General features: G+C 41.6%; 1 pseudogene; it reads left to right on the top strand.

The window, feature by feature from the left end:
* The first annotated feature begins 18,179 nt into the window (after positions 1 to 18,179).
* LOC109381115 (ferritin light chain pseudogene) lies at positions 18,180 to 19,047 on the top strand (annotated as a pseudogene).
* Positions 19,048 to 20,387: the final 1,340 nt, after the last annotated feature.

Below are 20,387 nucleotides of genomic sequence, written 5' to 3'. Positions count from 1 at the left end.
CCAGAAAGAACAACACCATGCTCACTGACCACTACATAATGGTTATTTTGGGTCATCAATGTATGCATTTTAACATCATATTGTGCTGCTAATTATAATAGTATTTCAAAACATTGAGTTAGATATGTTCACACACCTTCCAGTAGGGAAGTATCTTTGTCCATTTGGCAATGCCTTTGCCTTTCATGTAGAGAATGACTCCGTATTTTGGAAACCATCCTAATCCAAAAGTTATTTCCAAAAGGTGAGAAGTTTCTCAACATTTCTCAGCATTCCCCTGGGTCAAAGCAGTAAAAAAAAAAAACAACAGTGTAGGGCTGCCTCTAGACCATATGTTGCTTTGAATCATGAGTACGGTTTCAAGGGCTTTTCAGAAAAACCTAAAAATGAGCAATTTCAAACTGGCAATTAGAAGATTATCTGCATCCCACTACTTTTAAAAAATAATAATAATTTGGGGCCCCAGAGGGCTTTTGAATGGCTGAATAGCCCCATTACTGCTTTTTAATGCTTCGGTTATTAGATAAATTTTTAAATTAAAAGGACAATGGAGAGCTCCACTGATCAGACATATTTTAGTTCCTCAAATTGTTTCTAAGCCTTGATGTTACTCATTTAGATTGGCTTTCCTCAAGTAAAAAATGTCTGCTACCGAGCAAGTACAGATGAAGTCTGGGCTCCTTTGAAGTCTGACTGCTTATTCCCATCCCTAAACCACAAGATACCTGTGGAAGCCACTATCAAAAAAGTGTTAACCCCACTGCTTTATTTAATAAGGCCGTTCTTTCTCATTTCCAAGATACATAATACTCTGGGAATACGCAAATGAAACTTAATGCCTTGCAAAATGGGTTTCGAATATAAAAATCCCTGGATTAAAATTAAAGTAACATCACCTTGATTTTCATTCCCTTTTTATCATCAATGAGCTGTATGATTTTGAACAAGCCATGACCTCCTCCTCCTAAAACTCAGCCTTTCCACCTTAATATTGTCAGATAGTCCTTATTTTTAAAGAAAGTTACAGGATTCCACATTCTATAAGCAAACTATGAAATAGAACAAATTGTACTTTTTAAAAATAAGTACCACAATTATATCTTCATTCTGAAAAAATGTTCTACGGTCAACTCATTCACTCAACTCATGTGTTATTCCATTGACTCAAGATATAAAAGAAAGATTTGGAACTTCTTAAAAAGTCAAGAAAAATATATTCCACTGTGCTTCAAATTAGTTTATTGTTATTGGCTTAGGTTGTTGGATTATAGTTTTAGATAAAAAAGGCTGTGTTTAATGGATACTTCCCACTCTGCCTGGACTATATAGCTGGACTCTCTTAGGTAGATTCAGACCAATCTCCTAAGGCCAACAAAATAGCCTGCTTTATTTCCAAAAACTTCCTGGGTGAGAGTGGTGGGTTGTACAAATTAATTGAGATCTGTGCCCACTTTTACAGTAAAAATAAATTTTCTTATAAAGGACAAACTATGAATTTTGCATCATTTAGAATTCCAGATATAGGTATGAAGAAGGGGAATTCACACACACACACACACACACACACACACACACACACACCCTTCTCCACCCTGCTTTTGTATCCTGGTAAACATGTTGCTGAATGCCTAACATAAAAATAAACTCATCCCTGATAAAAGCACATAGACATTTGAATAAAATGAAGTGATAGCAAGTTTATCAAACTAGATGTTGTAGCTGCTATAAAACTGCTCCAGCTCCACAAAATGCTCGCCCGTTTCAGTGTCTTTTCCCTAAACAGCTCTGCTTTTTCATAAGCATAGGGGGAAAAACTGGACTTAGCAAGATTTGAATTCAAACAAGCAAACAAACAAAAAACAAGGCTTAAGTAGGACAGATGCTTACAGTATGCTGACTCATCCTATAAAGGAGCTGCTCAGGCCACAGCCGCATTCTTCCCACCAAACCCACAGCTTAAGGTCAGCTTCAAAGGCTGACAGGGCGTGACATGGCAATTAATACCGAGTATGTGCTGTGTGCAAGTCTATGTCCTTTTCACGTATTATCTCATTTAATCTCAACTGTGACGGTGAATTTTATGCATCAGTTTGGCTGGGCTAAGGGACACCCAGATGGCTAGGAAAACATTTCTGGTTGTATCTGTGGGAGTATCTGCAGAAGAGATTAGCATTTGAATTAGACTGAGGGAAGAAGTATCTGCTCACCACTTTGGGCAGGGATCATGTAATCCAAATAGAACAACAACAACAAAAAAAAAAAAACAGAGGAAGGGCAAATTCCCCTCTCTGCTTGAGCTGAGACATCTATCATCAGCCCTCAGATATCATAGCTCCTGCTTCTTGGACTTTTGAACTCAGACTGGGACTTAACACCTTCAGCCTCCCCATTCTCAGGCCTTCAGAATCAGACTGAATTACACTACTGGCTTTCCTGGCTTTATGGCTTGTAGACAGCATATCGCAGTCAGCCTCCATCACCAGGTGAGCCAGTGTGTGTGTGTGTGTGTGTGTGTGTGTGTGTGTGTGTGTGTGTGTGCGTGCGCGCGCGCGCGCGTACAGAGAGAGATATCCTTTTGGTTCTGTTTCTCTGGAGAGTTCTAATACAACAACCTTATGAAGTAAAATCAATCATTATCTCCAATTCATAGCTGAAGAAACACAGGCACACATGGGTTCAATAATGTCCCTTTGTTCACACAGTAAATGTCACACAAAAATCAGGGATACAAATCCAGGCAGTCTTACTCCATAGTAATGATAATAACAAAACCACAATAGTGATCAACATTAGTATTAACCATTATTGAGAATCTATTACATGACATATATTATGTTATATCTTTTCTCATTCAATTCTTACCTTATTCATCTACACTAAGGGTTCATATTCCCATTATACAGATTCTGAGAGGTTAACTAAACAGCCTGGTGTCACACAGCTTGTAAATGAGAGATACGTGTCTCAGCCTCTGACTTTAAAGCACTGCCCTATCCTGTTCTAGGCGGGCATAAAGAGTGTCACATTCTGTAGTTGTAAGAAAACCAAGGCATGCTGGGTAAAGTTCCAGGTGCATAAGCGTTAATTGTCCAACAGAATATGGACAGACTCAGCGTCAACCAACACAGAGGGAAAAAAAGCTGAAGCAGAGCTATAAATCAAGCAGTTCGATAGGTGAGACAACTACAGTTCTGCTCTTAGACCCTTCCCAGCCCTGTCTCACTCCACATGCCAAGAGGACCTGACTACAAAAAGCCCAAGCAGGTTCTTTCTTCTAGACCATGTTTTGTTTTTCCAGGACTTTAGAATTCCCTGCCCAAATGCCCTTCAGCCCTGGATCCAACCTCCCTAGGACCAGTCACACCAATGATATGCACACCCAAAGGTTGGCCAGAAGCAGTGGTTTAAAGAGTGACGTTAGAACTTGGGTATGCGAGCTGGGGAATCTGCCTTTGTGTAGAAAGGAGCTGGAGATGGAGAGAAATATGGCAAGTCGTGGGCTAGGGGATGGCCCTCCCTGTACCACCAGGTTTCAGCGCAAAGTATGATAAATCTAAGAGTTCAATTTGAACCTAGCCTATCAAGGTAACATGAAGTTATATTTGTCAAGGGAGGAGGGTGGAACATATTTCATATAAACATTGATGAGCTTGATTTATAACTTTTAAAGACCAGCCTTCAGATCTCTGTTTGTACTTTTGCCCTGAGTCCCACGAATGCCAAGTGCAGGCACAGGCCAGCTCACTTCTTATCCTTTCCCCTTCCTGCAGAGGCAAATATGCTGCTATGAGCTCAGGGTAAGTACTCAAATGATAGTGGTTAACAAACTTCCTCTGTGGCTCCACTGAGGAAACTTGTCAGAGTCTCGTTAAAGCTCAGGTAAAGATGGCTTCCTCTATCTCACTCCTCAGTCTCTGCTGAGGACAAAAAAAAAAGAAAGAAAGAAAAGAAAAAAAATCACCTGGTGTTGTGTAGGAATTGCCATTTCCATGACACTTTAGTGTTTATTTCATTGGAAACAGCTGTTTCATTGATTCATTTCAGTGTTCATTAGCTTGACACATAAGATTATGATGTGCTGTCTACATGATGCCAGAACAACCAGATGATTTCATCAAATTCAGTCCAATAAGCAATTTACTTTGAAAGAGAAATTAGGCCATTTTGTTTGTTTGCTTGTGTTTTAATTGTTTCTTCTCAACTATCAATTCTATTAAATCAACAGGGAAATTAGTCATCCCCACCTCCATCCTCCCCACTCCAGCCAATACAATTCATGCAGCAATTTTTAAAAATCCAGGCACAAACGCAGGCTATTAGTCAGCCAATGTTGGTTCCAGTACTTAGCTTCATAAAAACATCTAAGCTGATATTTCGTATTCATGAGACATCTGCGTGGGAGTGCTACATAGCATGGGTCAAAATGCCAAAGCGAACGGACACACAGAATGCACTGGAAAAGATATGTACTCTAAGAAGGAGCTTTTCTTGGAGGTGGCTGGGCTTGACTTGCCAACTCATGGTGACGGCCGCTCATTCTGACACTTGTACACGCACAAAATCCAAAATGCCTCCATATCACATTCCTCCAAGTTTCCCGTATTCCTCCACTGGTAAAGCACAGGAAGACGTTAAATAAAGGTGATCTTATAACAATCTTTTGCACCATCATTTGGTGTCCAGGAACCACGTGCCTCAACCCATTTCCTGCTTGGAGGGATGGAGCAGGATATCATGTAGTGGAGCTATATAAACAGACTTTGAGACCCAAGATCCAGCTGTGCAGATACTGTGTGAAATTCCCATCATTGACAACCGCACAGTGGCACATTAGCAAATTGAGCATCTAATTGAAACCCGTGTGAGAATACATCGGATTCATTTTCTGTGGATGGCCGCCAGGAGTAATACAGAACAATGGGAAATCATGTAAGAGGTCACCTCAGAAGGCTTGCAGAAAGTGCCTGCGGATTTGGGACAGGCACCTTAGAGAAGTGATGCTTCCCCATTTAAATACAGAAACTCCTCCAGCCGTAGAAAGCAAGCTATTTTCCAATCTAACCTACAAGTCGCTTGGGTTATAGTACCAATTTGGAAGGCTGGATAGAGGGAGTGAATTTTACTGATCATTTCCCCTTCCCAAGCAGCAATGTCTCCCAGGATGCTTTGTCAGGACACAGTAGATCACAGCTTGTGGCAGATAAGGCCACAGCCTAAGCTAAACAATTTCATTAGGCACCTGCTGACTGAGCCCAGATTGTTCCCTTCGGGTCCTGGATCCTACACGGAATTGAATCATCCTCCATCATAATTATCAGAAGCATCAGAAACAGCTGTTGCCTCCTCCCCATTGCTCGTGCTGGACAGCAGACATCCTGAGGGTCCCATGATCGGACGATGACACGCTTCATTTGAGTGTGCGTGCTTGTGCACTCCACCTCCTGAGTCAGGAGCCATTACCTGCCCACTTCCCGCTGAACCTGGTATGGAAAGTTCTCTCCACACAGTGGAGCACTAAACACAGTAGACTCACAAACACTAACCTTCACTGAGACATGAACTACGGAATACTACTGTTACTATTAGTCATCAGTTATGTAGCCTCGCTGTGTGCTGGGTTCCAAGCTAAGCACTCTAAATATATTATTGCACTTCATCCTCCAAAAATGTCGGTGAGATTACAAGGCTATAAGACCATCCACCAGAGCAGAAGGAAAAGTAAAACAGACACTCTTCTTTGCATAGAGTCTAAAAATAAGAAGTAGAGAGAAGACATGGGGCCACTGATTCAGAAGTTCTAGACTGAGGCAATCTGTAAACATTTGTGATCACCTACTATGTGGCAGGTCCTGCACTAGATGCCAGGGACACAATAGATGACAGTAACATGGGCTTCACACTAGAGGAATATAAAGGAAGTGGTTTTTAAACAGTGTTTTGAGGATGGGAAGGGACACAGTTCATTGTAGAGGAGTGAGAAGGATGAAGGGGCTAGCTAGGCATTGCAGCATCCCCATGGGAGAACTTCAGCCTAGAGATGTAAGCGTCTCTGAGGGTGAGGGAGAGAGGTTGATAAGGAAAGAAAGGCAGAACTGAGGTTTCATAACAGTGTGCTTCCAGAGACCCACATTAGAAGACAATCAAGAAACAGCCCCTAGCTCATCAAAGACCTATGCCTCTGTGATTGCTGTAGAATGCTAACCACCAACTACTATGAAAGAATCTTAATGTTTTGGAGGGCAAACGACAACTTGAGAATCTGATAAACGATTTGTACTATCTAATTTTTTAAAAAGGCACACACAGACATGGGTATATACACAATTACATAAATTCTCTGAAGTTTATTCATGTTTTAAGACCTCCAAGACTAGGGGATTGAGCTGGAACAAAAATGTCCTTGAAGCAGCTCTCAAAGGGGTTGAGAACAGCCCATGTAAAAGAATCTGTGAGATGCATGTAGAGAGCCACAGCCCTAAGGATCTTAGTATTTCGAGGCACTAGTACGTGGTAGATAATTCAGAGAGCATTAGCCAGCACCCTTCAGGAATAAAGGAGAGATCCAGTGATGATCCGCTGATCAAAGAGGAGACAGGAGCTTCAGAACAATCTGGACAAGGGGCAGCTTAAGGAGTTGTCAGGAAACAGTGGTTTTTTTTCATTAAGAAAGCCCAGTATGCCTTCCACGAGCCACTATGGAGGCAAACAAGAGTACCAGTCCTTATTTACAAACATCTGGGGGAAAAGCTAAACTGAAAACCTCTTACATTATGTTTTTTGTATAGAATGTAGGGAGGGATGTAAAAAGACCTGAAGGAACTGTTGTCTCTGAGTCTTGGGGGCTGAATTATATACTCCCTAAATGTAACCTCATCCATGACTTCCCACTGGAGGAGGTTGGACAAGAGTAAACAAAAGTACAACACAATTTAGCCCTTCTGACAGTTAGAATGAGATGACTACCCCAATTTTAATAATAATGAACTAACTGCCGAAGGCTGTACAGCTAGAAAATGACAAGCTGAGGACACCCAGGTTCCTATGTCTCCAGAACCTATCTTCATAATCACTGCTCTCTCTTGTCCCCCATGCAAAGAGCGTTTCAGGCAGGTGAAAAATTACAGGAAAAGCTGGGGCAAGAATCTTACTCAGAAAACATTGGTCTCCTCTGTCTCTGCTCCCCCCATACAATAGGCAGGCTGGGGGCATTTCCCCTGCTCCAGTTACTCACATTGCCACAAAGATGCCCTCTGGCAATACAAATCAGGCTAGAATGCTACCTTCCTGCGGTCTTTGCTGAATATTCTTTCTTTTTCTTTTCAAGTAATGCTTATCATTAACGCAGAAATTCAATTACCGTTTGGATGTATTTATTCATGAGCTTGATGTATGGCACATGCCATTCAATGCTACCCTCCTAATGACATTACCGCATCTGACAGAGGGAGACAGTTTACACATGTTCAAGCTGGACACAAACTAAGCCGACTCAAGGAGTCTCACCTCCAGCACGCTGCTAATCGCATAACCTGTTCTTTACGTGTATGTGCTGATCAATGGTGACAATGAATATTGTGGCTGCAGGGGCAGAGGCTGGAACAGGAAGTGCCCTTCCCTGCGCTGCCTTTCTCACTTGGCAAATGAAACAGAAATGGCTGGCCCACCACTGGACTGAGAGAATCCCAGGGAGGGGAGCCTCGCCCAGTGAGGCTTGGGTGAAGGAGGTTGTTTTACTACCAAATAACAGAGGGACACAGTGACAATATCACAAGTTAGGCCAAAAATAAGAGAAGCATTCTAATTTTGTCCAAATTGCCATCACGTGTATGTAGGGCCTTGTCTACCTGACTCGCTTTGCATTTCTCATGGGAGCATTTGGTGCATTCCTGCCTGAATTCCTGGCACAAACAGACTCCTGGGGGTGCTGAGTCATCAACAACAGTGTGAAGTTAATTAGGTGTCAGACACAGCAGTCTAGGGCAGGCAGAGGTGGCACCAAGAGTTATTTATGTAGAAGTGGGACTGTGAAGAGGGGGGGAAAAAAAAACTCACAAGTTTTAGAGTCAGATATACTTGGGTTCAGGTGTCTCCTCCACCACTTACTGTGAGACTGTGAGCAAGTCATTTCATTTTTCTCTCCTGTAAACTGGTGATGAAATCTACCCTGGATGGATTGTGTAAGGGTTAGAGATAGGCATGGGTAGGCAGTCAATCGCTCATTGTGGCGATGACAGTTCCACAAGGAACCATCAGAAGTCACTACAAAAAGAAGACATACATCTGAAATCTAGGAGATAAACCAGAAATGTGAACCAAGGACAATAAAGCAATGATTAAAAAAGTAATAAACCAACAACAATTCACAAAGGAAAGGGGAGGACACTTCCTTTTAATCACCATCCCTGGGGAGCCAGAGCTGCTGGTGTTCTGTCTCTCTCCTAGGGGTTATCAATGAATGCTAAGCACTCTGAGCCCGGAAAGCTCACCATGGCCCTGGAGGTAGCAGTACAGTTTTTCTCCGTGGCTTGAAAGCAGGGCTTTTTATTTTGCTGAAATTAGGGAAAGTAAAGAGGCACTGAAAGTGTGTCTGTTCTCATGGAGTTTGCCTTCTAATTTTCTGAGTTTTTAGCCATGGTTTTAAGGAATGCCCACTTTCATTCGATATTTTCCAAAATCCTTTATGGTCAATATGTATCATTTTATGCTCCCATAGCATAACTGTGAGTTATATTTGAATTAAAGGCTGTTTATCCTTCTTCCTATTGATATCTTATACAATATGTGCTTGTAGTATATCATATACTACACAGTAATCTTTATTTGTACCTCTGACCATCCACAAGACTATAAACTCCTGGAAGGCAGACACAGGATTTGATTTCCCAGAGACCTAGCCTGCTTCCTGGGATAAAATATTTGTGCAATAATCGTATTATTATTATATGAGTGGATACTATGAACCAACACACAGTAACATTGTGACTAGAAGAGTTTATGTCCTACTTTTCTTTTCAAGTGAAATATCTAAAATTATCTTGGCAAAAAGGCACTCGCTGAATTATATTGGGTGAAAATGTTACCAACTTGGTCATTACTATCAAGTTAAGCTCTGAGAATTAAAATTGTGCTTGCAAGAAGATTAAAGCCGCAGTGTTTATGAGCACAATTTTACAATATGTTTACAGTGGAACAGTCCACATGAATTACCCATAACTGTCTGAACAATCTAGCATACATTTCCTTCTAAAATGAGTTTTTGTTTGTTTGTTTGCAGTTTCCCTTATTACTAAAACTGGTTAAGTGACAACTCAATCTTCAGCTAAACTGTAAAATTCTAATCTGCTCTAAAGCTACACGTGACTAACCAAAGCCAATCACCATGCAATTATACATTAACCAACCATGAGATGAATTAATAACAATAATAGCTATCATTTATTAAGTGCATTTTTACCTGTATAGTCATTAGTTGACACAGGTTATCTCATTTTCCCTTCAAAACGACCCTCTGTAAGAGAATTACTGATATCCCCATTTTATAGATAAAGAAAATGTGTTTATAGATGAACACAAAGAGGCTACATCACTTATCCAATAGGCAAGTGGATGTCTCCAGCCCAAGACATCCCCCATCACAGGGATTGAGGAGAAAAACTCAGAGAACATGCCTGATTGACAATGAAGGTCACCGCCTTCATTGGTTTTGTAGGAACTCTCTCAGCTGTGGCACATGATATCATTTTTTTTTATGATCTATCTTGGAATTTGCATAGCCTACAAGAAACAAACATCCCTTAGCTAGAAGCAAAGAAATAATACATCTTAATATAAAGCAGTGGCACATCATTAGTTATCATTGCATTTGTCTATAACACCATAAGGAACCAAATTTTATAATTTCCAAAATTCCCAGAAATGCTGCAAGAGAAATACACTACAGAGAACCACAGTATAAATGCATAAACCTCCAGGCTGTGCTTTGGGGGAAGGTACTACTGTTAGACAATCAGGGAAGGACCACTGTAATTGAAGTGGGAAGAAAACTATATACCTTGTCCACCTATTTGTACACATATGAATATCATCGTTTCTGAGTTTGTGCATTACAGTTCCACAATCTTAAGGTGATACTCTTTGATACTGAGCAAAGTTTGCTGTTGCCCTGAGAATGATGATGGGTGAACCTGCTTGCAGGAATCCTATCTTTCCATAGAAAGGTGACACTTGGCCCACAATGAATCTCAACAGTTACAGTACGTCCTCACTTAACATCATCCATAGGTTCTGTGACTATAAGCGAAATGACATATAATGAAACCAAATTCACCATAGGCTAAGTGAAATCAACAAGAGTTTTAAATTCCAAAGGCATCTCATCAACGTGATAACAAAAACATGTTGAGTGCAACAATGTTATATGAGGACCTGCTGCTGTGCATTGCTTTCCTGGTTATGAAAAGAACTCTTGATCTGTCAACAGTTCCTCAGAGACAGCTTGGCACCTACCACTAAGAGAAGGAAATTGCAGCTAATAGGATTAAACCGAACAACATGGTTTAATTCACCCAAGCTCTGATAATTCAATTTCCAAAGAGATAAAAGTGGCAGAGTGGAAGTGAAGGAGGGATGGAAATCAAATCAACTGTACAGAAAAACTGTATTTCTTCATATTATTATCCCCTGAGAAGCAAACCCCTTATCCTAATTTGCCCTTACTTTTTTTCTCTTCAAATTTTCATAATCAACTTGAAAACCTAGCAGAAAAAATGATCTGAGAAACCCCTAAACATGAAGTAACCCTAAATTCGGTCCCTAATTTAAGAGCCCATGTCTGACTTAACCTAGTTCTCAAAATAAAACACTTAGAGCAAATGTTTCTTATTCCTTTTTTGGGGGGTAAGATAAGCGCTCATCCCCATCACCAGTTGGCACCTCCCTCGCTGCCTCTCTGGCCTGACAGACCCTGTTCCTCCCATTCCTGACAGTGTCTCCCCACCTTAGATGGTCCTTTAGGGTTCATTTGATTTCTTGATCTCTCGTCGACTCACAGGGATAGGACATAATGAATGAAAACCTTGAGCAAGCAAATAAAAATGATACACATGCCCCAGATCAAAGTCAGCCCGGGAGGTAATCCATGAGTTGTGTGCGATGTCAAAGTCATTAGTTAGGTATCAGAAGGGCAGGGGTCAAAAGCTGTGTGGAGTGTATAGAGTTGAAAGGCTAAACCAGGGCATGTGAGGCAAGAGAAAACGGTAACCCAAGGAAGAAATTCTGGCAATATAAAAATGTTGGCAGATGGTGTTTAATTAATAAGAACAATAACAGTAACGCATACCATTTATTAAGTGCCTATTAGGTGCCAGACACTGCAAAGCTTTTTATATAGTTATATGATTTAATCCCTTCATTAGCTCTATGAGAAAGGAATTATTATCCTAATTTTACAAGTGACAAAACTGAATCTCCGAGAGAGAGACAGAAGCACGTCCAAGGTCATAGAGCCATTAAATGAGAAAGACAGAAATCAAGCCCAGTTCTGTCAGACGCAAAAGCCCATTATTCTGAGCAGCATATAAAATCTCCTCCTTATATTTCATACCACTAAGTGTAAAGTGTCTCCTTTAAAAGATGTATGGTGGGTTTTTCAGATAATGTTACTCTCTTAAAGGTTTCAAACGCTTCGTCTTAGCTGAACTCTTGGTCCAACTCCCTCCAAACCAGTCTAGTCCCATAGGCAACTGTATTTTTTGGCTTTTAGTCCTTTATTCAGAGGCCAAACCCAGATCCATATCTACATTAGCCAGTGCCACTTGCTCAGTGCAATGGGTCGTTCCCTTTTCCCATTTCCTGGCTCCCTTCAGAATCTTTATAGCGTGTTATTTCTGGACCAGTTGTTCACTGTGAGTGACAGCGTGTAAAGACCCAGAGCATCTGCCAGCTTCCTGCCAGATGGCTGAACTCTAGTGAATGGGCACTGACCTATGGACCACTGAACAGTAGCCGAATACTTCTCTGCTTCGTGCACAAGCTCTTGCAGGATTTCGCAGGGTACAAGCCTGGAATTTGCCTGATCTCCAGGAGACGCTAAAATCTCAATGGTAATATTGATGATGATCAGGACAACAATACAACACTCACCAAGCACTTCTGAGTGCTCACTACCTGTCCTGCTCCAAGCGCTTGAGATGTGCATCGCTTAATCTTCACAACCACTGAAGGGGGCAGGTATCATTACAGCCCCATTTCACAAATGAGGAGCCGAGGCACCGAGAAATTAAGTTACCCAAGTCCACAAAGCTGGAAATAAAAAAGCAGAGCTGGGATGTGAACCCTGGCTATCTGATTATAGAGTTCCTGGCTGTTACCTGTACCATGTGTTGGTAAAGCAAAAGTTTGGCTTTCATTTGTGACCATTTATTTGTTCCACAAAAGGGAGCTCAGACCAAAGGCACTAATCAGGAGAAGCAAAAGGCCTCTCCTAAAAGCCTTGTTGACAATGGTTCATTCATAGTGGGAAAGAAAATAATAGGAACCACTAGCTCATAGTGAGCTCCTCCTCTGTGCCATGTATGTACCTACTATCACATAACCTCCCAATAACTCCAGGAGACAGGCCTTCAGAACAAACCCTAGATTTTGAGATAAGTTGTATCAGCGCACACTTGGTAAAAAGCTAAAGAGGGTATCAGATAGTTACTATCATAGTAATGCTGCATAACAAACCCCATCAAAACTTAGTAGCTTAAAACAACCATTATTTATTTAGCTCAGGTCCTTTTGCTCAACACTTTGGCTTGGTATGGCTGAGCAATTCCTGTTTTCCTGGGGCTCCTCATGTATCTGAGATCAGCTGTGGGTCCAGTAGGCAGCTTTGCTTGGCTGGGCTCTCTCATCTCTGGGACTCAGCAGCAACAACTGAGCTGATTCAGCTCTGTTCACATGACAGAGAGAGAGTCCCTAGAGACCACACACACACACACACACACACACACACACACACACACACACACACACACACACACACACATGCGCAAGGCTTTCTGAGGTCTGTGACTGGAACCGGCACACCATGCTTTTCTCTATCACTTTCTGTTAGTCAAAGCAAGTCACAACACCAGCTCTAGCTCAAGGGTTGGAAAATAGATGGGCTGCACTGCAACTTCATATTGCAAAAGGTACACGTTTATGAAGGGAAGAAGAACTGTGGTAATTTTTAAAATCATCTACTGCAAAGGCAGAATTTCTTTTTTGGGGGGCATTTATCCTGCTTGGTATTCTGAGCTTCCTGGATAGTGTGGCCTGGCGTCTAACACTAATTTGGGAGAAATTCTCAGTCATTATTGTTTCAAATATTTCTTCCTTTTCCTTTCTCTTTTTCTTCTCTGTCTGGTATTCCCATTACACACATGTTATAGTTGTCCCACAGTTCTTGGGATTTTGTTCCATTTTTTTCTGGTCACTTTTCTCTTTGCTTTTGAAATATCTTCAAGCTCAGAAATTCTTTCCTCAGCTGTGTCCAGTCTACTACCCATCAAAGGCATTTTCATTTCTGTTACAGTGGTTTGGATTTCAGCATTTCTTTCTTATTCTTTCTTCGAATTTCTATCTCTCTGCTTACATTATCCATCTGTTCCTACATTCTGTCTACATTTTCTGTTTCCATTAGAGCCCTTAGCAATTTATTATAGTTGTTTTAAACTTCCGGTTTGATAATTCCAACATCCCTGCCATATCTGAGTCTGAGTCTGATGCTTGCTTTGTCTCTTCAAACTGTGTTTTTACCTTGCAATTTTTTGTTGAAAGTAGGCCATGCTAAAAATGGGTAAAAAAAACTCCAGTAATAGTTCTTTAGGGATAGGGTGGTAAGGTGTGACAGGAGAGGAAGCATTCTATTATACAGTCCTGCAATTAGGTCTCAGCCTTTTGTTAAGCATATGTCCTTCGGCCATGAACTTAACAAGTGCTTCTCAATTCCACCTGCCCTTCCGTGGGACAGGATGGCTAATGGGGGTTAAAGTTGAGCATTTCCCTTCCTTTAGGTCAGTTAGGCAATAAATATTCAATCCGTTAGGTTTCTGGGAAATAGTTTCTTTTGAAGATAGGTCTTATTAAAAACAGAATGCTTTAGCTTATTTCAAAATAGTTCCTTTTCCTCTCCTTCTAGCAGAAGCATGAGGGGATTTTCCTCCAATATGCATTGTGAAATCCTGGTAGAATTCCTAGAGGTAAAACTCACAAAATTGTGGGGATTTTCCTCAGATTTTCTCCCCCACTGGAGCTCTTAACTCTCAGACTGATCCACACTGAATCTCCAGATATACTTTGTCAATTATACTTAAGGTTTTTCCACTCCAGTAACTGGTTCCTGAGGAGGCTTCTGCTCTTATCTGGTAAAAATGCAATTCTCTGTATCACCTCTCTGTTTCTCCAATTTCAGGGGGCAGTGGCTTGCCCTGTAACCTCATATATCTGGAAGATCAAGGAAGAATGGTTGCTTTTTCAGTGTATTCACCTTTTTACTTCTTGTTAGAACACTGACAATTTTCAAGCTCTTTACATGCCAGGCCAGAAACCATGAGTCCCAGATAGGAAACTGGCAGTTATCTTTTCAATAAATGTTTATCAAGTTCACACAGTACACAAGTACCTAGTGAGCTGGGTTTATCTTTCAGTTCTTTTGTTAGAGGACCCAAAGGAAAAGGGAAAGTGAAGTTTACAAAGATGATGGTAGCTGCAAAGATGACAGATTTCCATTTTGCAGGAATGAATCTCAAAGTGTTTACCTATGAACTTGGAATGCTTTCTAGAGAAGTCACCTGGTTTGGAGAGAGTAATGTGATGAATGGCAACTTTTACTAATGTGGACTGATTTGGGGTCTTAGTGGGACTAAAATAGTAGGTTCAGTAGGGACTCAAGAAAGTTGAAATTCCTTGAGGCCGAAACAAAGAAGTAGGAAAAATCTCATGGGGTTTCCAGTTTTCTGTCCCCTCCTCAGCCTCTATGTGTGCCACGCATTGAGCTGGGTGTTTTGCATTTGTACTCATCATTTTAACTTATATTTCATGTTCCCCCAGAGCCACAGTGAGACAAGAGGCAGCTCAAAAACCCAACTGACTGGTATTTAAGTTTCAATTTAGTTAAATCCTCCAACCTCCCTATGGTCTCAACTTAGACCATTCATTCCTCAAGCATCACCCAGAACTATTTCCTCAGTATTTTTCTACTAAGAAGTAAAATAGCAAGCAAATTTTGTTTAGTTCATTTTCATTTTACTCTATTATTATTGTTAGTAGTAGTAGTAATAGTAGTAATAATTGGATTCACTGCAGAATCTTCAAAAGAGAAGTCAAGCTATGAGAAAACAATCTCTAGAAATTGGAATACTAAAAAGTAACCAATGAAGGAGATGCAAAAAATCAGCTAGCCAAGGAAATAGCTTATTTCACATCTAAGTTTGCTTTTCTCTTAAGTTCCTGCAAAGTCTCCTTTAGTTGCCAAATATCTTCATTCAAGGAAAGGAACATTTGTTTCAGGTGATGTTCTTATTCCTGGAAGAAAAGAAAAGGTAAATTCTGAAGTAAAGGGTATCCTGGGGAAATAGTTTGGCAAGTGATATGACATTTTCCTGTTCTCATTTAATATCATAAACGACATAAGTGTGAGTGACATGGAACCAAGTAAAAGAAAAGATTCTTAGAATGATAGAAAATGAAATCAGAATAGTTCCTCAGAGATCAGCAAGTCCAACTTCCTTCTTTTCCTGATGAGGTCTGAGACCTAGAGAAGTAAATTTCATTGACCCAAGTAACCCAGATAGTTACTAGCAGAATTGAAACTAGAATCAAAACTTAACACTCCCTTTTGAGTGTCTTTTCTAATCAATTTTGAAGAACTCAAAGAATCTTCTTCCAAAGTCTGCCTCTACCTGTCCATAAACGTATATTCTCTTCTGCTAAGCTACCATGTAAGGGCCACATTCCACCCTGGAGCCAAAAGATGCTATGTAAAGCATTGGTACATGGGCACCACCCATGGATATGCATGATGGAATTCAGGGTATGTTGAAATTCAATGGAAACATATTTTCTTCTTATCTTCAGTAACCTGTAAGTGAGACTGAGCATTTTCTTCAATTACAAAGGTAGGCGACAAACCACAGGAGTATTTGTAGTACCTAGGACTTGGTCACCCTAGAAGTCAGATGCTTTTTTATGTCCTTCTACAGTTTAGGTACATTTTGAAACGTCAATTATGTTCATAACGATTTTGAAATTATGATACTTACCAGACTTGCTCCTAGGTATTAATATTTAATGTCTTCATAAAAAGGCACATATATTGCCATTTCATAAATGTGCTTTTAATACTTGGTCATTGGTTTCCTTAGTAACCGTATGCAATTTATTTTATGGCAGGCCTTGAACAGGCAGTCATATGAAGTTGTGCAATCCACCGTCAAAAATATTCTTTCTGTATCACAAGAAACCCCTTAAAATGCATCTGCAATTAGGGAATAGACCAATGTGTAATCTCCTGAGACAAAACCAGTACAAGTAATTAAGAAGTCTGCTTGAATTAACCAGATTCAGCCAAAAGGCTTAGGCAGGATGGCTGAGCTTCTGGGTGCAAATTAGGACTGTGCTTATGCACTCCTGTGCAGCCCTTCCTGCTACCCTTTCTGCTCGCCTCCTATTCTGGGACTCAATGCATCAGTGAAATGACTGAATCCCTGGGGACCGAGTAGCTCCACAGTGGGACACCACCATGAAAGAGCTGGATCCAAGGGGGAAAATGGTTTCCCTATGGTAAAGAGGACATCGGCAGCAGGATGAGCTGAGGCCTTGAGTGACTCAGAAAGAGGCAAGCCAAATGAGAGCAGAACAGGGTAGACTGTGGACCGCAATTAGCAGAACATCAATTAACACTTCAGCAGAGAGAAAGCAGCGGCCTCAAATATCACAGCAAGCACCATGTCCCACATTTCAGAGCGGACTGGTTAAGAGCTCAGCTGCTGGTCCCAGGCTGTCTAGGTTTGAACTGATTCAGACTCTTCCAAGACATGTGGTCTAGGCAAGTACTTCACCTTCCCCTGCCTCAGTTTGCCCACAGCTACTCTCTCCCTCTCCGTTGGCTCCAGCACCCTACAGGCAGCTAAAGATCCCCACACATAGATTCTAATAGGCCCAGGCATCTTATCATTCAGAAACTCAATCAGAATACATCCTTTCTTTACCCATTTACTCTTAGGGTTCTCGCTCTTCTTTGAATCTCTGAAACACAACATTTTATTCTCTAATAAATAACTGAATGTGGACAATAGTGTTTTGATGTCCTCAATGCCAATGGGGAATGACAATTTTTCTAGCTAAAGCAGACAGAAAAATATGTTTAAATTTTAATAACATACCTGGCTACAAATGGGATAATATGAAATATTCTAAAATTAAATCAAGAAAAAATATTTATGGAGAACCAGTTCTGTGTTGAATAAGATCAAAGCTATAGTTAATGTATCTGATACCTTTGAGGGCCTGCCTTTGAATGATAAAACTAATACAAATGAAACTGTTGGATGTTCTTAGCTAAGGGTAAGTTTGTTGGTAGTGGGACAAAGCAAAGAAAGATGTATCAGTTGGGCTGGATGTAGATCAGTAAGCATCACAGAGATGAACCTGAGTTGGACCTTTCAATGTACCATCAAATTTGAGTCTGCATAAAATGTCGAGAAATAAAGAACTAGAAATCCTCAAACCCTCAGTCAACACACACACAAACACACACACACACACACACACAGAGTTGCATTTTGATAATGCTTATAAAACATCTTCCTTAATTGCATATCTGGTCTTTGATAATCTATTAATCTTCCTTGATGTTTTTGATAAGTCTGGTGGTCTGGGTTATTAGAGTAAGCATATGATTATTCAGCTATTTTTATGAATGGAGATAGATGTACATCTATAGAAATCTCCCATTTCCCCATCACACTCATCTTTCCTGGAAGGCAGCCTTGTGATCACATTCTTGCATATTGAAAATTATGCTATCAGGGATGCAAATAAATAATAATAACCACTTAGCTAGACCTATAGTATTTTTCTTTCAATTTTCCTTTTAGAATTCCACATGCCTAATATTTAAGCACAAATATCCTTACTAGGCCATAAAAGAAGAGTCTTAGCCAACGCCTCCCAGTTTCCTCGACTGTCCCCCGGATCTGTCTCTTGCTTCAAAAGTGTTTGGACGGAACAGACCCAGGGACGCCCCTTCTTCCAGCCTCCGACCACCCTCCAACCTCTTTTCCAGTCTCAACCTTCGTAACCAACTCAGCCATCCTCGGCCTCCGAGACCAGCTAACACCGTTATTTGAGCTTAACTCCTTACTGCTGAACAATCATGAGCTCCCAAGTTTGTCAAAATTATTCCACCAAGGTGGAGGCTGCCGTCAACCGCCTGGTCAACTTGCATCTGCGGGCCTCCTCCACCTACCTCTCTCTGGGCTTCTATTTCGACCGCTACGATGTGGCTCTAGAGGACGTGGGCCGCTTCTTCCGTGAGTTGGCGGAGGAGAAGCGGGAGGGTGCGGAACGTCTCTTGAAGATGCAAAACCAGCGTGGCGGTCGCGCCCTCTTCCAGGACCTGCAGAAGCCTTCCCAAGATGAGTGGGGTAAAACTCAGGACGCCATGGCAGCTGCTATGACCTTGGAGAAGAACCTGACCCAGGCCCTTTTGGATCTGCACGCCTTGGGTTCTGCCCACGCAGACCCCCATGTCTGTGACTTCCTGGAGAATCACTTCCTGGATGAGGAGGTGAAACTCATCAGGAAGATGGGCGACCACCTGATAACCTCCGCAGGCTGGCCAGCCCCCAGGCCGGGCTCGGCGAGTATCTCTTCGAAAGGCTCACCCTCAAGCAGGACTGGGAGCCTTTCGAGCCCAGAGGCCTTTGAGGGGCCCCTCTGCATGCCCCTGGCATTGGGCTTATGCCTGAGCCTCTCCCTGAAACAGCTAGGCAGCCTTCTAACCACCCCGGGGCCCTCTCCCTTACCATGGACCAAACTGAAACAATAAAGATTTTTGCAGCAGAAAAAAAATATATATCCTTACTAGCTTCTTACAATGGAAAACAATAAAAATACTCTTCTGGGCCGGCCGAGTGGCGCGATGGTTAAGAACTGGCTTGGGACGCCAGAGGGTCCCGGTTCAGATTCCACATATGAGGGCCAGTGACGCTGCCCTCTACAGCTAAGATGCTGAACAACAGCTCAACCTGGAGCTTGGCTGTCGTGAGTCACCAGTGACAGCGTAGGCTGCAGCCCCTGCTGCAGCGGGTTGCCATGGGCTACCGTATGTAGCCAGCAGCCAGCGTGAGCGGCCAGCAGCTGCAGTGAGCGGCCATCCAGAAGCTTGCGACTGGTCTGCCTCGCCTGGGAGGAGTGCGATGATGGTGCCAACTTGGGGCAGTGAGGCAACGTCCTCCACAACTAGACTGAAGAACAAAAGGACAGCAACTTGTCTGTTCCCCTTTCCCCAATTCCCCAGTACTGTTCCCATCACCCCAATTCCCCAATAAAAATCTTTAAAAAATATATTCTTCTAAGTCCTTACTATGTATTAGACCCAATAAGTTAGGTGCTACTATTGTATTATCCCCATTTCACACATGAAAACACTGAGTCTCAGAGAGGTTAAGTTACTTGCCCAAGGACATTTCTATTAAGTTGCTGAATTGGGATTTGAAGCAAACTCTGTTGGAACAGCTGCTCTTGATTCCTACTCAGTGGGAGAGGGTAATACCTTTAACAGAGTTGTCCATTTTAAATGAGGAGGAACTGTCCCTAAATAGTATGAAAATCTTGGACCACTGTTATTTCTCTGTACACATGTGGAGTGAATGATCTGATTGGCTGTGACATTATTGATCTATGTTTCTCTAATGAGTGAATCTGATCTTTTAAATGGCTTGAGCAAGAATCAGCCTCTTTCTCCACCTTCTTCACCTCTACCAGTGGGAGGCAGTGACCTGCGTTCACTTAACTTTTTTTCAGGTGGGCAAATTCAGGAATGCAGAGTAGGTCTCAGCAAATTAACCATGGCTCTCAAACTAAGAGTGATTCTCCAACCTAACTACCATTGAAAATCAGAAAATATTTTGGTTTTCCATTCTCCTGACTCCTTTGTCTGACTTTTTTTATTGATTCAGAAATCAGTCCAGGAAATGCATGCTATTTTGTAATCTGTTGCTGTATAACAAATCACTCCAGAAGTTGGTGGCTTCAAATAAAAACAAACATGTTTTTGGCTCACAAATTCACAATTTGGGCAGAGTTTGGCAGGGTGGGCTCATCACGATCCCATGAAGCATCAGCAGCCCAACTGG

Source organism: Hipposideros armiger, unplaced genomic scaffold (assembly GCF_001890085.2).
Source record: "Hipposideros armiger isolate ML-2016 unplaced genomic scaffold, ASM189008v1 scaffold_44, whole genome shotgun sequence".
Lineage (NCBI taxonomy): Eukaryota > Metazoa > Chordata > Mammalia > Chiroptera > Hipposideridae > Hipposideros > Hipposideros armiger.
The sequence above is the reverse complement of the archived record's forward strand: the minus strand, read 5'-3'. Positions and strand labels throughout refer to the sequence as shown.